This window comes from Ursus arctos, unplaced genomic scaffold, assembly GCF_023065955.2.
Source record: "Ursus arctos isolate Adak ecotype North America unplaced genomic scaffold, UrsArc2.0 scaffold_10, whole genome shotgun sequence".
NCBI classification, from domain to species: domain Eukaryota; kingdom Metazoa; phylum Chordata; class Mammalia; order Carnivora; family Ursidae; genus Ursus; species Ursus arctos.
This window is the reverse complement of record NW_026622764.1, coordinates 10,957,249-10,981,732: the sequence shown is the minus strand read 5'-3', so window position 1 is coordinate 10,981,732 and position 24,484 is coordinate 10,957,249. Positions and strand designations below refer to the sequence as shown.

At 47.1% G+C, this 24,484-nt stretch overlaps 1 protein-coding gene across 6 annotated transcripts in view; it reads left to right on the top strand.

Moving 5' to 3' along the window:
* The window catches only part of CLYBL (citramalyl-CoA lyase), a 282,103-nt gene extending 266,238 nt beyond the window's left edge, over positions 1-15,865 (top strand). For 2 of the 6 annotated variants that reach the window (XR_008957606.1, XR_008957605.1), the window contains one exon: positions 723-7,869. The gene's annotated coding sequence lies outside the window, so the exon portion shown is untranslated. Of the gene's footprint in view, positions 1-722; positions 7,870-11,658 lie in introns of those variants that run through there. The other 4 variants (XR_008957608.1, XR_008957607.1, XR_008957600.1 and 1 more) reach the window with 4 other exon arrangements.
* The last annotated feature ends 8,619 nt before the right edge of the window (positions 15,866-24,484 follow it).

Here is a 24,484-nt window from a genome sequence, read left to right as displayed (position 1 = left end):
ACTCCCCCTGCTGTGTTCCCTCTCTCGCTGGCTGTCTCTCTCTGTCAAAGAAAGAAATAAAATCTTTTTAAAAAATAAATAAAATAAATAAAAATATTTTAATTATTATTTTTTATTAAAAAGATTTATTTATTTATTTTTAGAGAGAGAGAGAGACCATTGAGGGGAGGGGCGGAGGGAGAGGGAGAGAGAGAATCTTAAGCAGACTCCACACCCAGCACATAGCCTAAAGCAGGGCTCGATCTCACGACCCTGAGATCACGACCTGAGCAGAAATCAAGAGTCAGACACTTAACCAACTGAGCCACCCAGGTGCCCCTAAAGATTTTATTTTATTTTATTTTTTTAAAGATTTTATTTATTTATTTGACAGACAGAGACAGCCAGCGACAGAGGGAACACAAGTAGGGGGCATGGGAGAGGAAGAAGCAGGCTCCTAGGGGAGGAGCCTGATGTGGGGCTCGATCCCAGAACACCGGGATCACGCCCTGAGCCGAAGGCAGACGCTTAACGACTGAGCCACCCAGGCGCCCCTAAAGATTTTATTTTTCAAGTAATCTCTACACCCAGATGGGACTCGAACTCACAACCCCGAGATCAAGAGTCACATGCTCCCCCAACTGAGTCAGCCAGGTGTCCCTTGTCTGTACTTCTGTGGTTGACCATCTCTAAGTAAATACGTGCTTTCTACTTGAACTAACCTAATACGTTTCTCTACACAGGATTTTCAAAGCCTCAGGAGCATCAGTTTGCAAATCCCCAGCAGTCTCACAGGGGAGAAGCAATAGGGAAACGTGCAACGCAACAGCTACAGCATGAGATCAGCAATAATAATGCACCCTGGCAGCTCCCAACCCCCAATTATGTCATGCTGTACCTGAGTTGAGTGGGCTGTGTGTCACTTCCTCTTTGAAGCCATCCCTGATCCATGCACCCCAAACTTCTCCTGCTTGCCCCCACTGGGCCTTGTACGACCCCTCACGTTTGACCTGTCCATATCGTTGGCTTTTACTTCATGTCCCTGGCCGCACAGCCAAGTCCTCAAGAGTGGGAGTCAGTGCTGCATCACCTTTACCCCCATCAACGGCCACAGCCACTCTCCAGAGAATGTGCTCAGAAATGTGGAGAGAACAAATACGTGGGTTTTCTAGAATCCTGGCTTTATTCTCAAAATCCCCCTTAGCACATTTACCCTGGAGCTACTTGCCATCTAGAACAAGGATGAATCGAGCCTTTTCAATTTTCTAGTAAAGGCACAGGTGATAAAAATACTGGTACTAATTCCCAAAGAAACGGGAGGAAGCTAGGAAGTAGAGACGTGTGCGTGGGTGCATTCACGATGGGACAGAAAGCAGATGAATGGGAGACAGAGTCTCTGAGGGGTCATGGAGTGAATGGGAACCGTGCAAACAAGAATTCTGACACGAGTGGCAACATTTCCTCATATTGCAGCCACTGACCCAAGAACAGAAGTGCTGGCGCTGAACGACCTTCCTCCCCTGGGCTTCCTTCCATCCCAGGCTGCCTGGCTTCTGCTGCCCAAACAAGGTCTCCAGCTTCAGCTCTTCTCCCGGCCTTTCCTAAACATGCGTGCCCTGGCCCACCTTCCCAGGACTCTGTGTCAGGCGACAGCCAGCCACTGTGCACACCATGTTAACAGGTAAGTTTCCTGCTGGGGATGTTAGGCACCACTCCAACCTGGTAAAGACCACCTTTGGGGCCAGGTGGACATATTGGTGCCTGTGAATTCCCACTGTCACGGTCGCCACCTGTCTGCAGATATGGCCCTAAAGGAAGCATAAAATCTAGGAACTTAAACCACCTGGTCCTACACACTTAAATTGCTAGTTCCTTAAAGGAGGGATGTTGCTATGATCATACGCTATTGAACATTCAACATGTGCCAGGAATTGTGCTAATCATGCCTTTTGTTTAGAGATGGACTCTAAAGATGCCTTCAAAATCAGCACCTCCTCTGGGCACCTGGGTGGCTCAGTTGGTTAAGCGACAGACTCTTAGTTTCGGTTCAGGTCGTGAGATCAAGCCCCACATTGGGCTCTGCACTGTGTGTGGAATCTGCTTAAGATTCCCTCTCTCTGTGCCCCTTGCCCCCCTCTCCCTCTCAAAAAAAAATTAAATATAGAATTACCATATGATCCGGAACTTCCACTTTTGTGGTTGTACCTCAACAAATTGAAAGCAGAAACTCTAATAGATATTTGTACACGCCCATGTCCCTCATGGCATTATTCACAATCGCTGAAAGGGAGAAACAACCCAAATGTCCACTGACAGATGAATGGATAAACCAAATGCAGTTAATGCATGTAATGGGATATTACTCAGCCTTAAAGAGGAAGGACATTCTGACATGTGCTACAGGAGGGATGAACCTTGAGGACATTATGCTCTGTGAAATAAGCCAGTCACAAAAGGACACAAATTCTATGATTCCTCTTATATGTGGTACACCTAGAGGGGTCAAGTTCATAGAGACAGAACACAGGATGGTGGTTGCCAGGGGCTAGGGGAAATGAGGTACTATTGTTTAATGTATATAGAGTGTCAGTTGGGTGGGGAAGATGAAAAAGTTCTGGAGGTGGATGGCAGTGATGGCCACACAACAATGTGAATGTTCGTTTTTTTCAATGTAAATGTTCTTAATGCCACAGAACCATATTCTTAAAAATCTTTAAAATAGAAAATTGTCTGTCGCATATATATTACCACAACAAAATTTTTTAAAAAATCAACTCCCTCCCTGGGGCACTTGTGTGACTCAGTCGGTTAAGCATCTGCCTTCAGCTCACGTCATGATCCCAGGGTCCTGGGATCGAGCCCTGCACTGGGCTCTCTGCTCAGCAGCAAGCCTGCTTCTCCCTCTCCCTGCTCCCCGCCCCCCACTTGTGCTCTCTCTCGATCTCTCTCTGACAAATAAGTAAATAAAATAAAGTAAATAAAGTCTTAAAAATAAAGTAAATAATTACTTAAAAAATAAAGTTTTTTATAATTACTTTTTTTAAGTAATAATTACTTAAAAAATAAATTACTTAAAAAATAAAGTAAATAAAATCTTAAAAAAAAAAAACCAACCTCCTTCCTGCCATCCCTAAAACCCAAGCTGATGCATCTATGCACACTATAGAGCACTCATCCGGGACCCTGACTTGCCCTGAGTGCTTCACCCGGACCCTGACATCAAGCACATCCCTGGTGCCCAAGCCCCGCTTGGTGCTCGTCTCTCCAGGGTCTGCACCTCAGCTTTGACTCTGTGACCTCACACTGGCTTGGCCTTTGCCTGTCTGTGGCCCAGCCTCGTGCTCAAAGGCCAGCGCTCCAAGCCCCAGAAGCAAACCTTACACTCCTCCCAAGGGGGATAAGTGGACAAAGAAACATTCAAAACCATTTCCAATCTTCATCTTTAGATCATACTCCAGTAATGTATTGAATGCTGATTATGTGCCAGGGACTGTGCTAAGCATTTTGTTACCTTGTTTTAATTCACACTACAATCTTACAAGGGGGTTCTTCTTGTTCCCATTATCCTCACTTGGTGGTGAAGAAGTGGAGGCTTGACGATGCTAACTTATTTGTCCAACATCCCAAAGCCAGCCAGAAAGCTACATGTTCAGATGAAGCCAGCACTCTGACCAACAGCCTGTGTTTAGCTACAAGGCCACGCCATGAGAAATCTTTTTCTTTTCTTTTTTTTTTTTTAAGATTTATTTATTTAGGACGCCTGGATGGTTCAGTCAGTTAAGCATCTGACTTTGGCTCAGGTCATGATCTCGGGGTCCTGGGATTGAGCCCCGAGTCAGGCTCCCTGCTTAGCAGGGGAGTCTGCTTCTTCCTCTCCCTCTGCTCATGCTCTCTCTCTGTCAAATAAATAAATAAAAATCTTTTTTAAAAAGATTTATTTATTTGACAGAGAGAGAGCAGGGGGAGGGGCAGATGGAGAGAGAATCTCAAGCACGCTCCCCGATGAGCACAGAGCCCAACATGGGCCTCAATCCCAGGACCCATGAGATCATGACCTGAGCCAACGTCAACAGTCGGACGCTTAACCGACAGAGCCATCTGGGCGCCCCTCTGAGAAGTCATTTATACGCCACAATCCTGGATGACATCATCTTGATTCTCTCCCTCGTTGATATTAAAGTTATAATTTAGGGAAAGGAGAAAATGTTTGCTACAGTCTGACCAGTGCTCACAGCAAGCCAGATGTAAGCTAAAGGTCCCACTGTGTGTAAAAAGAGTAAAAAGAGTAAAAAAAAAAAAAAACAATGTGACCACATCATAATAGCCCAATCTAGGAAATTCTGAGACCAGAGGTTCAAAGCAGACTCTTTTCTGAGCTCCAGTGGCCTGTTAGCTTTAAACCCCAGCATCCAATTCATGATCTTGGGAAAGCCTGTGAGGAGGGTTTCCATTAAAGAGCATCAAATACAGTCAAATTCTGGTCTTTCCCAAATACAGATCTGTATGACCAGTCTGTCTCTCCAGCACGCCAGTAACACCTAGGTGTTTAATTTGGAATCTGATAGCTGCCTAAATTTCGACATCTCCCCTAGATGCCACACACAAAGAGTCTTCGATGGCCACTGGCAGAAATTCTTAGAAAAACAATCCTTCTGGTTGTTGGAATCACAACTACCACTTTCCCTCCCTGCCTCCCCATCACTGAAGACGCTGTTTTGATTTGAATCACAGGGGCCCCTGCCAACTACCTGTGGTCCAAATGTGTGTGTGACAATGGACAATCCTTTGCTGGCCACCCGGTGTTATTTCAGACACTGTTGGACAGATGGGCTCCGTTCCGAGTGGGGAAGAACCACACCTCGCAGAGGACAGTTTTTACAGGGCTGTCTCCTTGCCGCACACAAAATGCCTCATCTTGGCCAGGGTGGGGGCCGAATGGGGGCAGATCGCTTCTTAATATCAGAGCACTGGTTTCTCCCCCAGCATCAGCTCTCTGGTGTCAGGGACAGAATCTCAGGGATCCTGGCCGTTGGCTCTCCCCACCGCCAGCCCTGCTCGTTTCTGCCACGTGTGGGGCAAGGGCTTGCAGCATAACAGCTGCTGGAACACAGGAAATCCATTCACGTCCTGACATATCCCGATGACTAATACGGGCTTAGCGAGGAAACAGAAGCATCTGACAAGCAGAGAAACAACTGAATTACTTGTGGAGGGGTGAGGAAATGACACCCCCAATGGGCTTAATCTTACCATTTGCTTTGGACTGGGAAGCTCACCAGGGGAGGCCGCCGGATGTCCTTGCAGTTATCCAGCATCATTAATTCTGAGCAAAAGAGCAGGACTGGTGTTTGGGGAGCAAGAGTAAGAGGGATAAGGAGATGGTGGTCTTGAGACCATGCTGGACATGAAAATAAATCGCTCGAACCTCTCACTGGAAGTGAGAGGCAGTTTCGTTTGCAGATTGGAGTGTGGGCTTTGGAATCAGACAGACCTAGGTTCAAATCCTGCCTCTGCCACTTCTTCTATGACCAAAACGTGTAACCTTAAGCCTCTGTTTCCTCATTCGTAAAATGGGAATAATAATAGGATTCTTCCCTAATGGGTCTGTTTCCAGGAATGAATGAGACTACTGTATAAAGCACTTAGCATATGTGTGTATAAAGTCTAGTATACAATAAGCACCTAATTAACGTAGCTATTAATTATAATAGTGTATTTTCAATAGAAGATCAGGAACTTGGCACTTGTCTGCACGTGCAGGCAGGTAACCCAGAATTCACCTTACGCTAACTAACCCAGCTCCTAAAAAAGTGTGGTATCAAAAGGAAGTTCAACACTTACTGCTTCAAAACACACTTTCTCACCAAGATCCCCACCACCACCTGCACCAGAACCTCCGCCAGGAGAATTAGAGCACCATCTAAGGCTTGAAGATGTCAGGGCCCCACCGGACTTTGTCCTCAATCAGACCTCCGAAAACGCTCCCGCCTCACGTGGACACCGTTAAGAACATGTTCCCACGTATTCCATAAATTACAGGACAGCAGTATGCAGGGATCATCAGCCGTAGTGTTTCATCCTGCGGAACCCACTGGACTGGATATGATTAACAAGTATTATCCAAATAAAGTATTACATGCTACATCAAGGGCACACAATCTGATTCCCCTGGAACGGCGATAACCATAACCTTCACTTAGGAAGAGCACCTACTCATGACGTTCCATTCCTTGTGGACATCTTTTTTTTTTTTTCTTTAAGATTTTATTTTTAAGTAATCTCTACGCCCATTGAAATTAAGTAATCTCAAACCCACAATTCTGAAATCAAGAGTCGCACGCTCCACCAACTGAGCCAGCCAGGCGCCCCCACATCTGAAGTCCATCTGTTGGAACCCACCAGAGCCTCCTCGCCAAGCCAGCAGAACGAGGGAGAAGGAATGGCTTGTTCACACCTGCTTCTAACCCACGAAGTCAGCCGGGAGGTCATGGATGTGGCCCTTTGTAACAATGCTGATCAATGAAAACATGAATTACCAGACTAATAACTAGTGATAAGCTGGAGAGAATGTGACACGGAGACATATGAATTGGATTTTGCAGAAGGGTGGAAGTGCAAAACTTTGGAAGAATTCAACTTGCTTCATGAAGGACTTTCTGTTGTGACCTCCTGCTGACCACACCAGGGCAGGGCTGTGCCAAGCTGTCCGCAGGTCTGTCTGTCCCTGTCCCCTGTTCCCCCCCCTTCCCCGGCCCTGCCCAGCTCCAGCTGACTCTTCTCATCCTCTCCTGGCCTTCCCTTGAGCCTGTGGTTGGAGCATAGGTGTTGCTTTGGGTCTTTCTGTGAAGTTCATCACTAAAGAGGCTTCTCCCTCCCCATGCCGTGTTTTAGTTGCACCCTCTATTTTTTTCTGAATGACAAAAACTGTGAAAACTGATGTGCTTCCTGGTCCTCCCTATCCCACAGTATCCCAGCAAACACTCAACGCTTGCTCTCTTGACTCGGTCTTGTCTCCTCCTTCTCATTCTCCTCCACTGACATTCCTTATTCGCTCTGGCAGCTGTATACCCAGGGAACATTCAAGTCCTGTACTGACCCAGGGTAACTAAAAGTATGCTGAGCCTCGTGTCTCCATGTTTCCTTAAAGCCTTCCCCCTTCCCTTAGTTCTAACCCCATTGACTATTTATAGACACCAATCAACACCAAGCTGTTTGAAGGGCTGCCCCTTCCTTTGACCTCCCTCAGAGCTGTCTCCAAGAATTTAAAGCAAGAGATTCATTGAAACACATTTCACTGATTTATTATTAATTGTCCCTTAGGTGGGCACAGAAAGTACCAAGCAGAGGCAGGGATGCATGACTTGTGGTCACTGAAAAACTTTCCAGTGTCTGCCCAGGTCCTGCATTTATGCCACAAACAAGGGAGTCAAAACAAAGAAACAAAAGTCACAGAGATTGGACGGGAAGTAGAGAGGGAAAAGGAGGAGGTAGGAGCTTGACTAAGAATGGGAACAAAACAGGGAAGCTTGTGGGAGGGGGAGGAGGGAGGCTTTCTTGGAAATGAAGCTGACGCCTACCATCAGGTGTGGGATCCAGAAAACTCTCACAGGTCAACATGAGTAAGAGCCACCAGCAGAAAGAAAAACGCTGCTTCTGTCCCCAGAAACAGAGGCATGGATAGCCAAGGAAAGCAGAGATTTATTTTCTGGACAAGGGCCTGGCAACATACTAGCTCAGAAACATGTTACCAAGAAAGGGACATTGGGGCAGCCAGAGTGTTGTCACTGCCAGCAAAGCATGTCAGAAGCTCCCACCTGTGGAAGAAAAGCGGACACACACCTCACCACGCACACACGTTCACACAAGCACACACACCATGAAAAAATAAAATGGCACCTCACTCCCTGATCACGCCCAAACAAGACAGAGATGGTGACACGCAACCAGACGCGAGAGGCCTCTTCCCAGTGACTCAATTGTGGGCTGATTTCTATTTCCCAGAGCAATTTATTTGGGAAAGGGGCCTCTTATTGTTGATATTTTATGAATAGGCCAGAACGATGCAGACAATAGTGAACAATACACACTTGATTTTGCAGAGTCTGAAAAACACCCCTTAGCTGCTGGGCCTTAGGTTTCCCCTTTCTGCTCACCCAGAGTTGTTCTTTTCTTGATTAGCATGCATGAGCCCCTTCTTAGGGCAAGGGACTGAATCTAACAGAGATACAGTGTTATTTTCATTCCCCAAGAATTTCACGGGTAGGTTTGGGAGGCATGGATCCCCCATGGTGTGCTGGGCAGGGGGTATGACTGTCTTCCTCAGTGGTGGGAAAACAGTCCAGGTGCTCGTGCTGTTCACTGACTCTTACCCTTCCAGCACGGAATCGTCCATCCAGACTTCACCTAATCAGTGTGCCGACGTCAGTAACACGCGTTTTAGGGAGCCGATGGTCCTTTCAGACCACTAGGTGAACATGGCATAAAGATCTGGGTGGTACCTACCTGCCTGGCTCAGTCGGGAGAGCATATGACTCTTGATGCCAGGGTCATGAGTTTGAGCCCCTTGTTGGGCGTAGAGCCTACTTTAAAAAAAAAAAAAAAAGATCTGGATGATATATGAGGTATATGTGTCTTCGAGTGGTATCACTGATCTTCATCTCTTCTTTTTTAAAAAATTAATTTATTTGAAAGAGAGAGAGCACGGGGCGGGGGTGGTCAGAGGGAGAAGCAGACTCCCCACTGAGCACGGAACCCGATGCGGGACTCGATCCCAGCACTCCAGGATCATGACCTGAGCGGAAGGCAGTCGCTCAACCAACGGAGCCTCCCAGGCACCCTGGTCTTCATCTCTTCTGAGTGCTAATCTTTGTTAAACAAAGACCCAGTAACTCTGACCAGCCTGTAACACAGGAGTGTTTAACGTAGCCCTAATTTCAAAAGCAACCTGCTAGACTAGCAGGGCAGAATGTTCATCTTGTTAGGATGCTGAACTGCTCTCTGAAACATTAAATGATGAAGGTGATAGCCAGGGGCTGAGGAGCCAAGGGACAGGGGACAGGGGAGTTGCTATTCAATGGGTGAAGTTTCAGATTACAAGGTAGAAAGATCGGGAGATCTGTTTCACAACAATGTGAATGTACTTAACACTAGCAAAATGTACACTTACAAATGGTGAAGCTGGGAAAAGTCATATTTTTTTTTGCTATAAAATCAATGCAGATATCTTTAAAAATTAATGGTGAAGATCACCACCTGGAAATAAGTGTGGGGAAAAAGTGGAAACTGCTGGAGGACAGCTTGGGATGTTTGTTTTCATGGACAGTTTTGATACCTGTGAACTTGTGCCAACAAAACTCAGGAGTCCTTTCATAAGAAAGGGGTTCTAAGGAAAGGGTGGATAGGGCGTCTGGGTGGCCCAGTTGGTTAAGCGTCTGCCAGTGGCCAGGTAATGATCCCAGGGTCCTGCCCGCTGGGGAGCCTGCTTCTCCCTCTCCCTTCGCCCCTCTCCCCTGCTTGTGTGCTCGCTCTCTCTCTCTCTCTCTTGTTCACTCTCTTTTTCTCTCAAATAAATAAATAAAATCTTAAAAAAAAATAAAGAAAGGGTGATGTCACTAGCAGTGTTCCCATAAGTAAAGGTAAGTGGCTTTCCTGACAGATGGCTATTGTCTGGCTGCCCCCAAACCAGGGCCCTCCAGCATGGCATCACTGTGATCCCCTACCAGGAATATCCACAGGAGAGGGAGAGGAAGGAGGGACAGAGGCTGGTGTTCACTGTGGGGCAATCCCAGCTGCTTTATATAAACTACCACATTTATTTATTTATTTACACATTTATTTATTTTTAAAGATGTATTTATTTATTTTAGAGAGATAGTGGGGCGGGGAAGGGCTAGAGGGAGAGGGAGAGGGAATCTCAAGCAGACTCCGCTCTGGGTGCAGAGCCCAACTCGGGGCTCGATCCCACGACCCTGAGATCATGACCTTAGCTGAAACCAAGAGTCAGACGCCTAACTGACTGCACCACCCAGGCGCCCCGTAAAGTACTGCATTTAATACAACAAATCTATGACGTGTCTTTTCATCCTGGCCTTTTTAACTATAAAGAAACTGAGCCGCAGAGCTAGCAAATACTGTGGTCACATGACAAAGACCCGATTTGTGCGTCTCCGGAGCCCATGATTTTTTTCACAATCCTTTTGCCCGCTTGACCTACAAAACTACAAAACAGAAAATCAACTACCCAGAGCCCTAAAGAAAGGATTTTTTTCCTGCACCCCATTTGAGAGCTTAATTGTAATGTAACCAGAATTTAGCTGAAAATCGACCTCGAGTGTATTCCCTAGAGCTGACGTCCACCTGCCCCCAGGTGTGCTGTGGAAATGAGTCACAGGTGTGTCAAGACCCTGAGCACCCCGTCAGCCATTGGGGCAGCCAGGGTACAGCCTGGGACACAGAGTCCCTGGGCCAAGGCCCTTCAGGTTGTGAGCAACTGTGGCATTTACCCCATTGTGTCATAAAACATCACTGCCAGAGAGTGCCATCTGGGACAAGAGTTGGGAGGCACCCGGCCTTGTGTTCCGAAGCAAGCGGCCTGACTTAAATCCCAATTGCACCACTGCATCCTAGCCCACGCTAACTTCCGTGTGTGCTTCAGTGTCCTCATCTCCCAATGGGAATGGAAGTAGAATTTACCTCATGGGGTAAAGAATTAAGTTAGAGAAGCGGCACCTGGGTGGCTCAGTTGGTTAAGCGTCATACCCTTGATCTAAGCTCAGGTCTTTATCTCATGGTCGTGAGTTCAAGCCCCACACTGGGCTCCATGCTGGGCATGGAGCCTACTTAAAAAAAGAAGAAGAAGAAGAAGAAGAAGAAGAAGAAGAAGAAGAAGAAGAAGAAGAAGAAGAAGAAAGAAGAAGAAGAAGAAAGAAGAAGAAGAAGAAAGAAGAAGAAGAAGAAAGAAGAAGAAGAAGAAGAAGAAAGAAGAAGAAGAAGAAGAAAGAAGAAGAAGAAGAAAGAAGAAGAAGAAGAAAGAAGAAGAAGAAGAAAGAAGAAGAAGAAGAAGAGGAAGAAGAAGAATAATTAAGTAAGATAAAATACACAGAGCTGTCAGTGTACCTTCCAGAAGTAATCTCTCGACAACCATTAACGGAGCCAACAGGTACAGTCACATAGGCTATGTGTGCCGTAATACTACGGCACCATTCATCCCTTTCACTTCACCCAGGCTAGACTATGCCAGAGTTGGGCAACTATGCATCCCTGACCTTAGTTTTGCATTTTAAGCTATGAGTGTCCTTCATAGTCGAACTCTAATTTCTTTCCCAGCCTCATTACCCCCACTAGCTCCCAACCCTCCTCCCCATTGAATGTCAAACACGATAGTCCACTTACGACTCTGGGATTTCACAGATGTTCCTGCCGCCTGGAACATTCCCCCTACTCTTGCCTGCTTTCATTCTTATTCATCCTTTAAGACCCAGCCTAGAGTCACCTCCTCAAGCTTTCTGTGATGTCCCACACAGTTGTCCCACCTTCAGTGTTCCCTGAGCACTTTGCAAACACTGTATTAGAAAAATAACCTTGTTTTCATGTGGCTCACACCATTCATTTGCATACAGCCCTCCCTCGCTGAACCATGAGTGAGCTCCCTGTGATCTGACAGAATCTTACTCTTCTTAGCGTGGACTTGAACTCTTCGCCCTGCTCGCCTGCCTGCCTCTCCATCACCTCACTCATGTAGATGACGAGTCTGCGTGGGACCCAATATTGTCAAAGAAAGTCTGGAATACCAGGCACACAGACCAACTTCAGGATACCGAAAATACCCTTGACCATGTCTGAGCGAGGCGAAGTTCCCCTGAGTGAGGGACTGAATATACCAAAAGGTAACGGGGCCTGCGAAGGCCTCCTGGCACTCGCGTGCGCAGTCCCCTGGCAGACAAGACAGCGGACTGGCGGCGGTTTGTAAGTTGGGCTTTGTTTGATATGTGAGAGTAAAAACCGGGGAATGTGGCCCACTTGCACTTTTGAAATCCCTCCCTTCATTATATTTGAATTTCATGTCTTTATGCTTTGTTTCAAACTAAATATCAAAAGTCTCTCGTTTCTGTTATCTCCCTGACAGTTCTTCAATATACTGTATTTAAAACTCTCCGAGGACAAAAAAAAATGCACTTTTCAAGTGATGCTAGGAGCTTGCCACCCCCCGTCTGTCTTCATTTCTGAATCTCTGGGATGCTTCATAAAACAAAGGAGAATGTACCAAAAGGTGCTTCTGTGCTATTTTAAATACGTACAGAGGTCTCCTCTGTCTTACAGAGAAAACAGTACAGACCCAGATGTTTCGCAAGTCATATAATTCATACCTAATGCTGACGGACCACTAACTGTATCTACACAGACTCTATCACACATGGTACGTGTAATCTCCATGCGTGGGGATTAAAGACAATGGCATTCTCCCTGTCAAAGTGCCCTCTCCTTACCTGCCAACCCCTCCAAACTGGGTAGCTACAGGACCTGAGCTTTATTTTATTTTATTTTATTTTATATTTTTTAAAGATTTTATCTATTTGAGAGAGAGAGCACAAGTGGAGGAAGGGGCAGGGGGTGAGGGAGAAGCAGACTCCCTGCTGAGAGCAGAGCCTGACCCAGGGCTTGATCCCAGGACCCCAGGATTATGACCTGAGCCAAAGGCAGATGCTTAACCGACTGAGCCACCCAGGCGCCCCAGGACCTGAATTTTATTAGATAATGTTTTCTTTTGCTTTTCTCTGTGTCACGTAAACTCAGGAGTAGCTCTGCCTGAGTTATCCAAATGCTTCACTTGTAAGTGTTCATTCACTGAATATTTATTGGATGACTTCGTGCCCGCCACGGTCGTTGATTAAGGAAATTCCCACTCAGCCTCTGCATCAGAGTTTCTCACCTCAGTACCACTGACATTTTGAGCCAGATAATTCTTTGTGAGGGGCTGTTGTGTGCCTTGTAAGATGTTTAACAGCATCCCTGGCCTCTACCATGAGATGCTAGTAGCAGCCTAGACCCTCAGTTATGACAACCAAAAATGTCACCAGAAAACAGTGAGAAGAGCAGTAGTCACCAAGAGTTGGCGAGGATGGAGGGATGAAAAGGCCGGCACCGAGGATTTCTCAAGCAGTGCAACGATGCTGAAAATACCATAATGGCGGATACACATCCTTAAATAATCGTCAACATCCACAGAGTATACAACACCAAGAGTGAACACTCTTATTTTTTAAAAAACTTATTTATTTATTTTAGAGGAAGGGGGGCAGGGCAGAGGGAGAGGAAGAGAGAATCTCCAGCAGACTTTGAGCTGAGCATGGAGCCCGATGCACGGCTGGATCCCATGACCCCAAGATCCTGACCTGAGCCGAAATCAGGAGTCGGACACTTAACCGACTGAGCCACCCAGTTGCCCCATGTTAGATACTTTCAAATATGATACTTTTCAGACCACTTTTTATAAGAGAAATGTGAGGTCACAGTGGGTTATTCAGCTGGTGGTGACCAGAAGGCATTGCCTGCTGTGTGGGGCTCGACTTCGGGCCACAGCAGCAGACCGAGGGCTCCCTTCCATCCTCTGCCACTCGCCACCTTACACTTGGTTTCCCGCTGTACAGAAAGAGGATGATGAAAACGGGCCCACCTACCCAGCCACAGAGTTCAGTGGACTGCCTGCACAGCTGCAGCAGTGGCCTGAAGCAGTCACAGCCACGGACATTCACAGCCCAGGCGAGAGGCCCGGGCCCTGGGGCAGCTATGGCAGACCTGGCATGCTGCTGCCCAAGGTGTCCTCCCCTCCCCTCTTCCCCTTTCACTGAATCCTGATTGGGCTTGGAGGGATGACCTGCCCAGTAAATACTCACCTCCCACATGCCCTGGCAGCTGGCTGTGGCCATGCGACCCAAGTAAACAAGGAACTGAAAGAGAACATCTCTGGGTGAGGTTTCTTTTTCAACCACTTCTTTATGTTAGGTTTTGGAAGTGCAAGCATTTACATGATTTAAAAGTCAAAAGTATGACTGTCTCACCTCCATCCCTGCCTCCCTGCCTTGTTCCCTTCTCCCCCTTTAGTCATTCGTGTTTCTTTTCCCTGCATCTCCCTTGCAAGTATGCAAGTGTGCACGCACACGTGTGTGTGTGTGTGTGCATAAGAGAATATATATCAACACTCTACGTGGATCCCTATGCTGTTCTTGTTCTTTATTTCATATTCTTGAATCTTGGAGATCACCCCACAGCTGTATGGATAGTGCTTCCTCGTTCTTTTTTACTGCACTGTATTTGATTGTGTGGCTGTTACTAGGAGTTATCCAAACAGTCCCTTATTGATGGACACCTGGGTTATTTCCAGGGTGTGTTTGTTTGTTTGTTTGTTTGTTTGTTTGTTTGTTTGTTTTTAACCACCAGTAATGCCACAGTAAGTAATCTTATGCATGAGTCCTTTTGTATTATGCCTGATACCACTGGGGACAGATTCCTAGAAGTGGGATTGCTGGTTGAAGGGCAATAGAATGAGTAATTGTGCTCTAGCCTGACAACTTCTGGGCCACAGGAGTTGTACCATTTTGATTTCCAAAGCTTTTTGTTTGGCCCCTGCTCTTTTTCCATCTTCTTTCTTCCTGCCTAAGACCCTGAGCTGATTCTGGAAAGGGCAGAACCTTCTCACAACCTTGAGGATGAAAGTGACACCCCAAGGATAGCAAAGCCGGAAGGCAAAAGAGTTCCCCAAGTCCTGTCCAACCCACCAGTTCAGTCCTTCACTGCCCACCACTGCCCTTCCTGCTGTGGGAGAAATAGAAACCCCTCATCTGTATGGCCCAAGTACTCACAGGCAAAGACAATCATGATCACTTAGATACCGAGTAAATCTAATGAAAATGATGTTACATTATTTGAAAAGCTTGTAACTGATTAGTAAGTTGGTAGTTACTGCAAGCTCCACTGTCCAATATGGTAGCTACTAGTCCCATGTGGCCATTTAAATTCAAGTTAAATAAAATTAAAAGGTCAGTGCCACAACTGTACTAGCCATGTTTCAAGAGTTCAATAGGCACAGGACCCTAGTGGCTACCATACTGGACAGCCACGGACTGAACATCACCATTATTGCAGAAAGTTCTGGATCATTGATAGGAAATTTGACGTAGCACTGCGGAGTCACTCTAGTGCCATTCTGATGCCCTCCTATGTCTTGTCTTCTAAAGTATTACTGGAAACATCATTCGTGTGAGATTAGGTTTATGTATCAATCGCTTAATCCAATGTCATGATATAAAGTGTGACCTCCTTTAGCTTCTCCCATTGTGGAAAAACCCTACCCCCTGTGTCTTTCTGCCTCCTCGTCAAGGGCATCTGTGCTGTGGGAATGGCCCAGACCAACGTTCCCTTTCAAAGTGTAGCCTCATACACAGTGCAAGTGCATCTTCCAGGAATAAAATTTGTAGGCCAAAATATATATACATAGGCAAAATCAGAAAACTCAATCACCAGAAAGGATAATCGGTGTATTGCAAAGAAGAGATGATTTCATCAATAATGCAGAAAACACCCCAGGATGTAAAAAGCACCAAAGAAGTGAGGTCTGAGGAAATGTCAGAGCAGAAAGCCCACAGCGTTCGAGAAAGGGCCTTTCTACCTCCACTTCAGTCTTGAAGGGAAAAGCAAGGACTGAGATGCAGAAAGCAAGAAGGACGTTTGCAAGTTCCTGAAGCTTCGGGGGTTTTCACACAGTGTGGATGCCCATATTGTGTGATCAGATAAAGTGGAGTCATCTGTCAGCCTGTCTGTTCACATAGCTATGCTATTCATAGAAAATGTACCTCTTCCCCCGAATAAACACCATATGCGTCTTCTCTTACCTAATTGGGTGCATGTTTCCTAGGGACCTGTGGCATGCAGGGGGGAGGTGATGCCGGGTGCCTCAAGTGGCTACTTTGGGCTCTTGTGTGGAGCATCCTTCAGGGATGTCAAGAGTAATAGGGAACCATGTTAATTAATAAATTTGAAATGAGTTTTGACTCCTGCCATCTACGGCATCATGAGAAAGGAAAGGTGACAGCACCATCTTTTGGACTCCAAAGACACCATTGGTCACCTCTTCACGCCCTCCCAGCCTGAGTTACGTGGCCCACCACTGTAACCCCCCCCCTCGCAGACACCTGTAACTCCCTTGCTCCCCTCTCCCTCCTTCTCAGCAAGTCTATGTAACTCAGCTGTGCACCCAACCATGTCTGCACCCCAACATACAGTTCCCAGGAGTTTTGGGGGTAGGGGGGTTATGGTTTAATGGATGCAGAGTCTCAGCGTGGGACAATGAAAAGGATCTGGAGAAGGATGGTGGTACCAGTTGCACACCCATGGGAAAGTACTTAATGCCACCGAACTATACACTTGAAAATGGTTAACATGGTAAATTTCATGCCGTGTGTATTTTACCACAGTAACAAAAGAGTTTAAAAACTACTCACTGTTGCTAGCTGGTATCACTTTAATTCAAGGGGACAACAGCAGGTGGACATTAGGCACCAGCCATCAACCCTAACCTACCACCTAGTTTTGCACTTTCCCATTCTTCAGATGACTCTGCACACTTTCTCACATCTCCTCCTACACTCTTACCCCTTTGCTCTCTCTCCAGCCCCAATGAGAAAATGTAAGTAATCAACAGAGACTCCCTTACCTTCCCATTGACAAGACCACCAGCCTACCCCTACCTCCAGCCAGATTCTGTGTCTTCCTCCCCGTTATTAGTGATGAGATGTCCTGCTTTTATCAAGAACTCTCTTGGGGTGCCTGGGGGGCTCAGTTGTTAAGCGTCTGCCTTCGGCTCAGGTCATGATCTCAGGGTCCTGGGATAGAGTCCCGCATCAGGCTCCTTGCTCAGCAGGGAGTCTGTTTCTCCCTCTCCCTCTGCCCTTCCTCCCCACTCGTGCTCTCTCTCTCAAATAAATAAGCAAAATCTTAAAAACACAAACTCTCTCTGGGGGAAGGAGGAATAGGCAATTAGTGCTTAACAGTTACGGTTTTGGTTTGGGATGATGAAAAAGTTTTGGAAATTGTACAATCTGGTTGAACAGTGTCATGAATCTAATTACCATCACTGAATGGTACACTTAAAGATAGCAAAAACAGCAAATGTCACATAAATTTTAACACAGTAAGACTACTTTGCTAAAAAATAACCCAGCCCCTCAACTTGGGTTCTGGATCACACTCAGGGACGTTCTCCCTGCTGTATCCCCTCCCCCACCCACCATCAGTCTTCCCCATCTTCCCCGGCTCCCTAGGCCACTTGCACCAGCACACAAACCCGTTCACCCCTCTTGTCTTGAGTAAACGCCAGTGACCCTGGCCCCCACTTGCTACTGCCCCATGCTCTGCTCCCTTTGTGGCCATCCCCTTGGAAGTTTTCTGGGTCACTCTATTTCCTCAGTCACCCACCCAGACAGCCATCCGCCCTCAACTTCCCACACAGACGGTCCTTATAAAAGTTATCACCAAGCCCTATGTCACCCATCAACCTTCTTGAGACACTTTTGACTTCCATGACACCACCCTTCCCAACTCACAGAGAGTTCCATCTGGATCTTTCTCTGGCTCCTCCTTCCCCTACTAAAATGTCTCCAGGACTCTATTCTGGGCTCCCTTCTCTTGACCCCTCACACTGTACCCCTAGGTGATCTCAGTCAGTCATGTGGTTTTAAATACCAGTAAAGATCCCATGGCCAAATTTCCATACCCACATCTGCCGCCTCTCCCTGGGTCACCAGAATTTTCTAGCCTCCTCTACCCGGCCTCTCTACATTAATGACTTTCTGTCCCAAACCAGGTAAGGCCTTTCTAATGACACTGCTACCCACCCCTTTGCTGGGCTCAAATTCTTGATGCTTCTTCTCTCCCTCACCTCCACCTCTTACTATTGATTCAGCAAGTTCCCTCATCGTCTGGATCACTGCAACTCTTACCCCCAGTATCATAGTTGGTCTCCCCACTTCCCCCAAAAAAGTAAATTACATCATTCCATGCCCCAGCTTAAACCTTTCCATTGAACCTCTAGTAACATCTAAACTCCTCACATGATCTGAGCCCAGCCTCCCTCTCCAACCTCATCTTGAACCACACCCATCTTCCTCACTAGACTCCAGACACTCCAGCCATCTTCCTGTCCTCTAATTCAGTGGTTCTCCACCAGGGATGATTTTGTCTTCAGGGGACATTTGGCAGTGTCTGGAGACATTGTTTGATTTCTACAGTTTAGAAGGGAGTGGACTACTCCTGGCATCTAATGTATAGAGGTGGTGGGGCGGGGAACAGGGGGAGCACTGCTAAATGTCCTACAAGGCCCAGGAAAACACCCCCAACAAAGAGTTATCTGGCCCAAATGTCCATAGTGCTCCCACGGACTGAATATTTGCATGCCCCCAAATTCATTTGTTGAAGCCCTAATCCCCAAGGTGATATTTGGAGGTAGGGCCATAGGGAAATAATTTAATTTAAATGAGGTCACTAAGGTTGGCCCCCATGATGGGATTAGTGCCCTTATAAGAAGAGGAGGAGACTCTCTCTACCATGTGAAGACACTTGCAAGAAGGCAACTATCTGCAAAAGAGGAAGAGGCTTTCACTAGACACCAGCTTTGATAGAGCCTTGCTCTTAGACTTCCCACCCTCCAGAACCATAAGAAAAAAATGTCTGGGACACTTGGGTGGCTCAGTCAGTTAAGCATCCAACACTTGATTTCGCTGATCTTGACACTTGATCTCAGTGTCCTGGGATTGAGCCTGACATCAGGCTCTGCGCTCAGTGAAGAGTCTGCTTGAGGATTCTCTCCCCCTCCCTTTCCCCTCCCCTCACCACCGCTCTCTCTGTCTAAAATAAATAAGTAAATCTTGAAAAAAAAAAAAGAAATATCAGGGTTGCCTGGGTGGCTCAGTCGGTTGAGCGTCAGGCTTCAGCATCAGCTCGGGCCATGATCCCAGAGTCCCAGGATTGAGCCCCTAATCAGGCTCCCTGCTCAACAGAGAGTCTGCTTCTCCCTCTGCCCTCACCCCACTTGCACTCTCTCTCTCTCTCTCTCTCTCTCTCGCTGTCTCTCAAATGAATAAATAAAATCCTTTAAAAAAATGTCTGTTGTTAAGCCACCTAGTCCACAGTCATTTGTTAGGGTAGCTCAAGCCAAGACAAGTACTGAGGTGGAGAAATGCTGCAAATTGCTAATGAAATTGAACAGCAATCTTCTTCCTGCCTCAGGGCCTTTGCATGAACAATTCCCTTCGCCTATAATGCCCTTTCTCTACTCTCTGCATGTCTCACTCCTTCTAGTCATTCATAGCCTGCCTTAGATCTTGTTTTCCCAGAGAAGTCCTTTCTAATCCCCCGTTCTGAAGTAGTACCTCTCCCCGTCACTCTCTATCATATCCTATTTTAATTTTCTAAATGTGCTACCTGGTAGTTTTCTTGTTGTATCTGTTTATCATGTTTCTCTCACTAAATTAAGTTTCCTTTTTTTATTTTTTAAAGATTTTATTTGTTTATTTGACAGAGAGAGAGACAGCAAGAGAGGGAACACAAGGAAGGGGAGTGTGAGAGGGAGAAGCAGGCTTCCTGCCGAGCGGGGAGCTCGATGCGGGGCTCGATCCCAGGACCCCGGGATCATGACTGGAGTCTAAGGCAGATGCTTAATGACTGAGCCACCCAGGTGCCCCTAAAATTAAGTTTCTTAATAGCAGAAATCTTACCTGACAGGCTCACCAGGGCCTAATAAGTGCTTGTTGCGTAGTTGGTACTCAGTGAATCCCTGGGGAACAAATGATTTTTTTTCCCATCGATTTAGCTTGATTGTAAAAATATGTGTGAGTATCTATTATTACATTGTATAAGCAAGAGGTGCCTCAGGACATTTAAAGCGGATTACCACAGCCACCGCTCTCAAGCAGCTTACAATTGCTTAAGAAGGATAAAAACGTGTTTTTACACACCTTAGGCAGAATAGTGCACGTGTTATACAGAGACGATGTGCGGTCCTGTGGGGAAGGGCACTCACTGAGTTGTGAGATAATGCGAGATGCCCAGCAGGAGGGGTGCCTGGGTGCCTCAGTCCGTTGAGTGTCTGATTTTTGGTTTTGGCTCAAGTCATGATCTCAGGGTCATGAGATCGAGCCTTACATCAGGCTCAGCACGGAGTCTGCTTGAGGATTCTCTCCCTCTCCCTCTTCTCATTCCTCTACACCAGCTCAGTCTCTCTGAAAATAAATAAATAAATCTTTTATTTTTTTTAATTAAAAATTTTTTTAAATTTTAAAAAAAAATTTATTTATTTGAGAGAGAGAGAGAGAGTGTGTGTGTGTGTGTGTGTGTGTGTGTGCAGGAGCGGAGGGGTGGGGGAGAGGGAGAAGCAGACGCCCCACTGAGCAGGGAGACCTCCATGGGGCTTGATCCCAGGACCCCGGGATCATGACCTGAGCCAAAATCAAGTGTTGGATGCTTAACAGACTAGCCACCCAGGCGCCAATCCCCTGGCCCGCCAAAAAATCTTTAAAAAAAAAAAAAAAAGATGCCCAGCAGGGTAAGAGCTGAAAGGCAGCGTTGTGTAAGGGTCAGGAGCACAGACCCTGGAGCCCAGACTAGTGAGCCTCGAGTGCCAGTTCAGCCACTTCCAGTCGTGTGACCTTGAACCAGACTTTTTATCTCGCTGTGCTTCAGTTTCCTCATCTACAACATGGACTTAATGAAAACACCTGCTTCCCGGCCTTGCTGTGGATTCAAGCGAGTTACATGAGGTAACGTGCGTGGCTCCGGAGGACACGACCGGCCTGACCTTCTGTATTCTGAGGAAGGCGAGATCACACAGGACTAGACAGGGGTGGTGGAAGGGCTGGCTTTTGAGAGAAGGTGAAGTGCAATGAAAAGGACGATGAGGGCCTTCTCCGTGGAAAGGTTATGTTGTACATCAGAGAAGACGCAGCACGGCCTGGAGCGTCCCTTAGGAATAGAGTTGCACAAATGTCCATTTTACCCCATTCATCCATCTATGTGAAGAAGGATGTTGTTTTTTTTTTTATTTTGAAGGAGAGCTGCTGATGGGACTATGGTCATATGCTGATCCTATTACATCAGAAAACACGAGAGCTGGTCACCAAATCACAATATCACTTTCTTCCTAGGTGTTTTTTTGTGTGTGTGTGTGTGTGTGTGTGTGTTTTTTTTCTGTCCATTATCTTTGGTTAAAAAAAAAAAGGACTTGAACTCACTGGGTTCTACCCTAACTGAAATGAGAATTATAGAGCCTGCCCACTGCCCTCTCGAGGAGCAGTGCCTGAGTTAGGGCCCGTGCAAGGTTAGGGAGGACAGAGATGTCAAAGAGCTTTATCACTGTGGTCTTTTCCTAAAAACCCCACCCAGGGTTTTGGTCAGAAATACTACATGCAGGGGCGCCTGGGTGGCACAGCGGTTAAGCATCTGCCTTCGGCTCAGGGCGTGATCCTGGCGTTATGGGATCGAGCCCCACATCAGGCTCCTCTGCTATGGGCCTGCTTCTTCCTCTCCCACTCCCCCTGCTTGTGTTCCCTGTCTCGCTGGCTGTCTCTATCTCTGTCAAATAAATAAATAAAATCTTTAAAAAAAAAAAAAGAAAAAAAAGAAATACTACTTGCAGGGCACCTGGGTGGCTCAGTCGGTTAACCGTCTGACTTTGGCTCAGGTCATGATCCCAGGGTCCTGGGATCGAGTCCCGCGTCAGGCTCTCTGCCCAGCGGGGAGTCTGCTTGAGATTCTCTCTCTCCCTCTGCCGCTCCCCCACCATGCTCTCTTTCTCTCTCTCAAATAAATAAATAAATAAAATCTTTTTTTAAAAAAAAAGAAACATATGCAAAGCATTTTAATGCAGAGGAATTAAAGAACTTAAAAGGAACTTTCTCTAGCTACATGTTTCGGAGCAGAAGAGAAAAGGCAGGCCTTCAGCTAAGAGGCCGCCTCCAGAGCTGGGGACAGAGGCAGCCACACCAGCATCAGGGACAAGCGGACACTGCGTCTGTCTGCCGTGTCCTTGTCCGTGTCCACCCGGAGCATCTGCATGTGCTCTTTTCAAAGGCGGAGCCAGACACAGGATCCATCCCCAAAAGGAAATACCAACAAAATACCCTCTCCTTATTTCTTGAAAGGAAAAACTGATTTCCTTTTACTGTTTAGTCTAATGAGCAGGAATCTGGGAACCTCTGGCTCCATCCTATGCACTGTGAGGTTGGGGAAAATTCTGCCTGACTTGTGAGCCATCAAAGTCAAACTTGACAGAGGTATGACTGAGAATTTCTTTAAGTTGCAGACATTGCAAGACATGTCAATCCCTCTATTTTTAGCCTCCATGTCCTTAGTTTTCTTTCTCCCCATGGACGGAACTGAACAGCAAGAATGATACTCTCCTAAAAGAGTAACTCCGAGGAGAGCGAAGGAGACCAGCAACCAGAGGAAGAACTCGGTCCTAGCCTGGAGTGCTCCCAGCCTTGGCTGTCCTCGCAGAAAGGCCACATGAGCAAAATGGAGGCAGGAGGCAGCTTTCCGGCCTGAGGGTAGACCTTGCACTTCTGCGGAGCTGAGCGCCCTGACTTCTGTTCCTGGCAGGTGCACCAGAGAGAGTTCCTAAGTAAAGGGCTACTCAACAGTGGCTGAGAACAGAGGCCAAAGCTGGGGCTTCTGGTTGTACCAGGAGACCACCGCCCGTGGAAGAAGGTGGGGCTCAGGCTGGGAAGGGCTGCACTGGGGCCCCACGGTAGAATGACCCACAGAGGCCGAGGCTCCTGGTATCTAATCAAGAACAAGTTAAGAAAAAGGAAGAGGGTCCCATTCTCCCAGCTGTGGGAGGTTGAGGGGAATGGGAGATTGGAGTGGGGGGTGTCTTTTCAGAAAGCTTCTCGAAAAGATGGGGGAGTTAGAGAAAGTGTGGCAAAAACCAAAAAACGGGAGCTCCTGGGTGGCTCAGTCGTTAAGCGTCTGCCTTTGGCTCAGGGCGTGGTCCCAGAGTCCTGGGATCAAGCCCCACATCAGGCTCCTCCGCTGGGAGCCTGCTTCTTCCTCTCCCACTCCCCCTGCTTGTGTTCCCTCTCTCGCTGGCTGTCTCTCTCTCTGTCCAATAAATGAATAAAATCTTTAAAAAAACAAAACAAAACAAAACAAAACAAAAAATGAAAATCAAAAAACCCAGAGCAGGGAAGGACCAAAGAGAGAAGTGGGAAGGGCTGGTGAATGGAGGGGGGGGTGGTTGCTGAGAAGCCGAGGGCAGGGCAGGGGCAAGGAGGGGGAAAGGACAGCTCTGCTGGAGTGAGGAGGGGGTGGCTGGCCGTAGCCCAGAAATCTTCCCTCAAAGGACTCCTTTCAGTTTAATCCTCCCCTAGGACTGTGGAAGGGGGAAAAAAGGAAGGGAGAAACAAGTCAAAAGTCTCAGGAGGAAGGAGCTTTGTGTTGTAAAGGACTACCTCTTGGGCCTGTCCCCAATTTTCTGGGTTTTGTTCCTGGTTTAAAAGAAGTTTTATGTCACCCATGAGAGTCTGCATTTTTGTGGGATTCAAATATTCCTTAATTAGGTGTTGTCTCTTTACAGAAAGAAAAGACGCCTTTTATTTCATTTTACTTTGCCATTTTAATTTACTCCCTTTCGTTTTTAATAAGTAGGTAGGGAAATGTTAAACAGCTGCTGTAAAATATTACAAACCCTGCTCCCTGGGAATGTTGAGAAGGAACTTTCTAGAGCTGTCTCCCTCCCAGAGAGGAGCCCCGTGGGAGCGGACCCACAGGTCGGGGGAGGGGGAGAGAAAAGGGGAGAGGTGCGCCCATTGGCTCCACACCACGGACGGCCCACCCCACCCCAGAGTGGGCTTCGCTGAGGTCTGAATGCAGAGGGAGCGTGAGGGGAGCTGGGAGACACTCATCCCTTCCTCCAAGTGCCCCGTCCATCCCTTTCCTTAGGCCCCGCCTTCTGAGGAGTGGGACGCTGGCTACCAGAACTAGTGCGTCCGCCCCGTGAGGCTCCGGGAAATCAGGAAAGAAAAAGCCCACAACAGCAAAGCAGAAGTGGGCAGGACAACGTCTCTGTTTGGCCTTGCTCTACTGGACGCTGCCTTTCTCATTCCGTCCTACATCTGCGGAAGACGACGTACAAGGGATGGCGCTAAAAACTTTTACACAGCTAGAAAAGTAAGGGCGCGCCGACCCTTCGGCCAAGGTCAGCCGCGGGCTGCAAACTGCCCAAGCTTCCCAAGGGACCTGGAACACAAATTTGCAGGGCAGCACGGGGCACCGGTTTCCGTCGACTGCGCTGTGTATGACGCTTATACGCTCATTTTGCTGGTAAAAGAGCCTGTCATAAAATGTAATACTGACTATAAAACAAATCAGCGCTTTGAAACGACTTGCTTCAGATGTTTTCATAAATCCCTAATGGCTCAGGCACTGCCTGCTATTGATAGTATTAATGTGTTAATAGTTC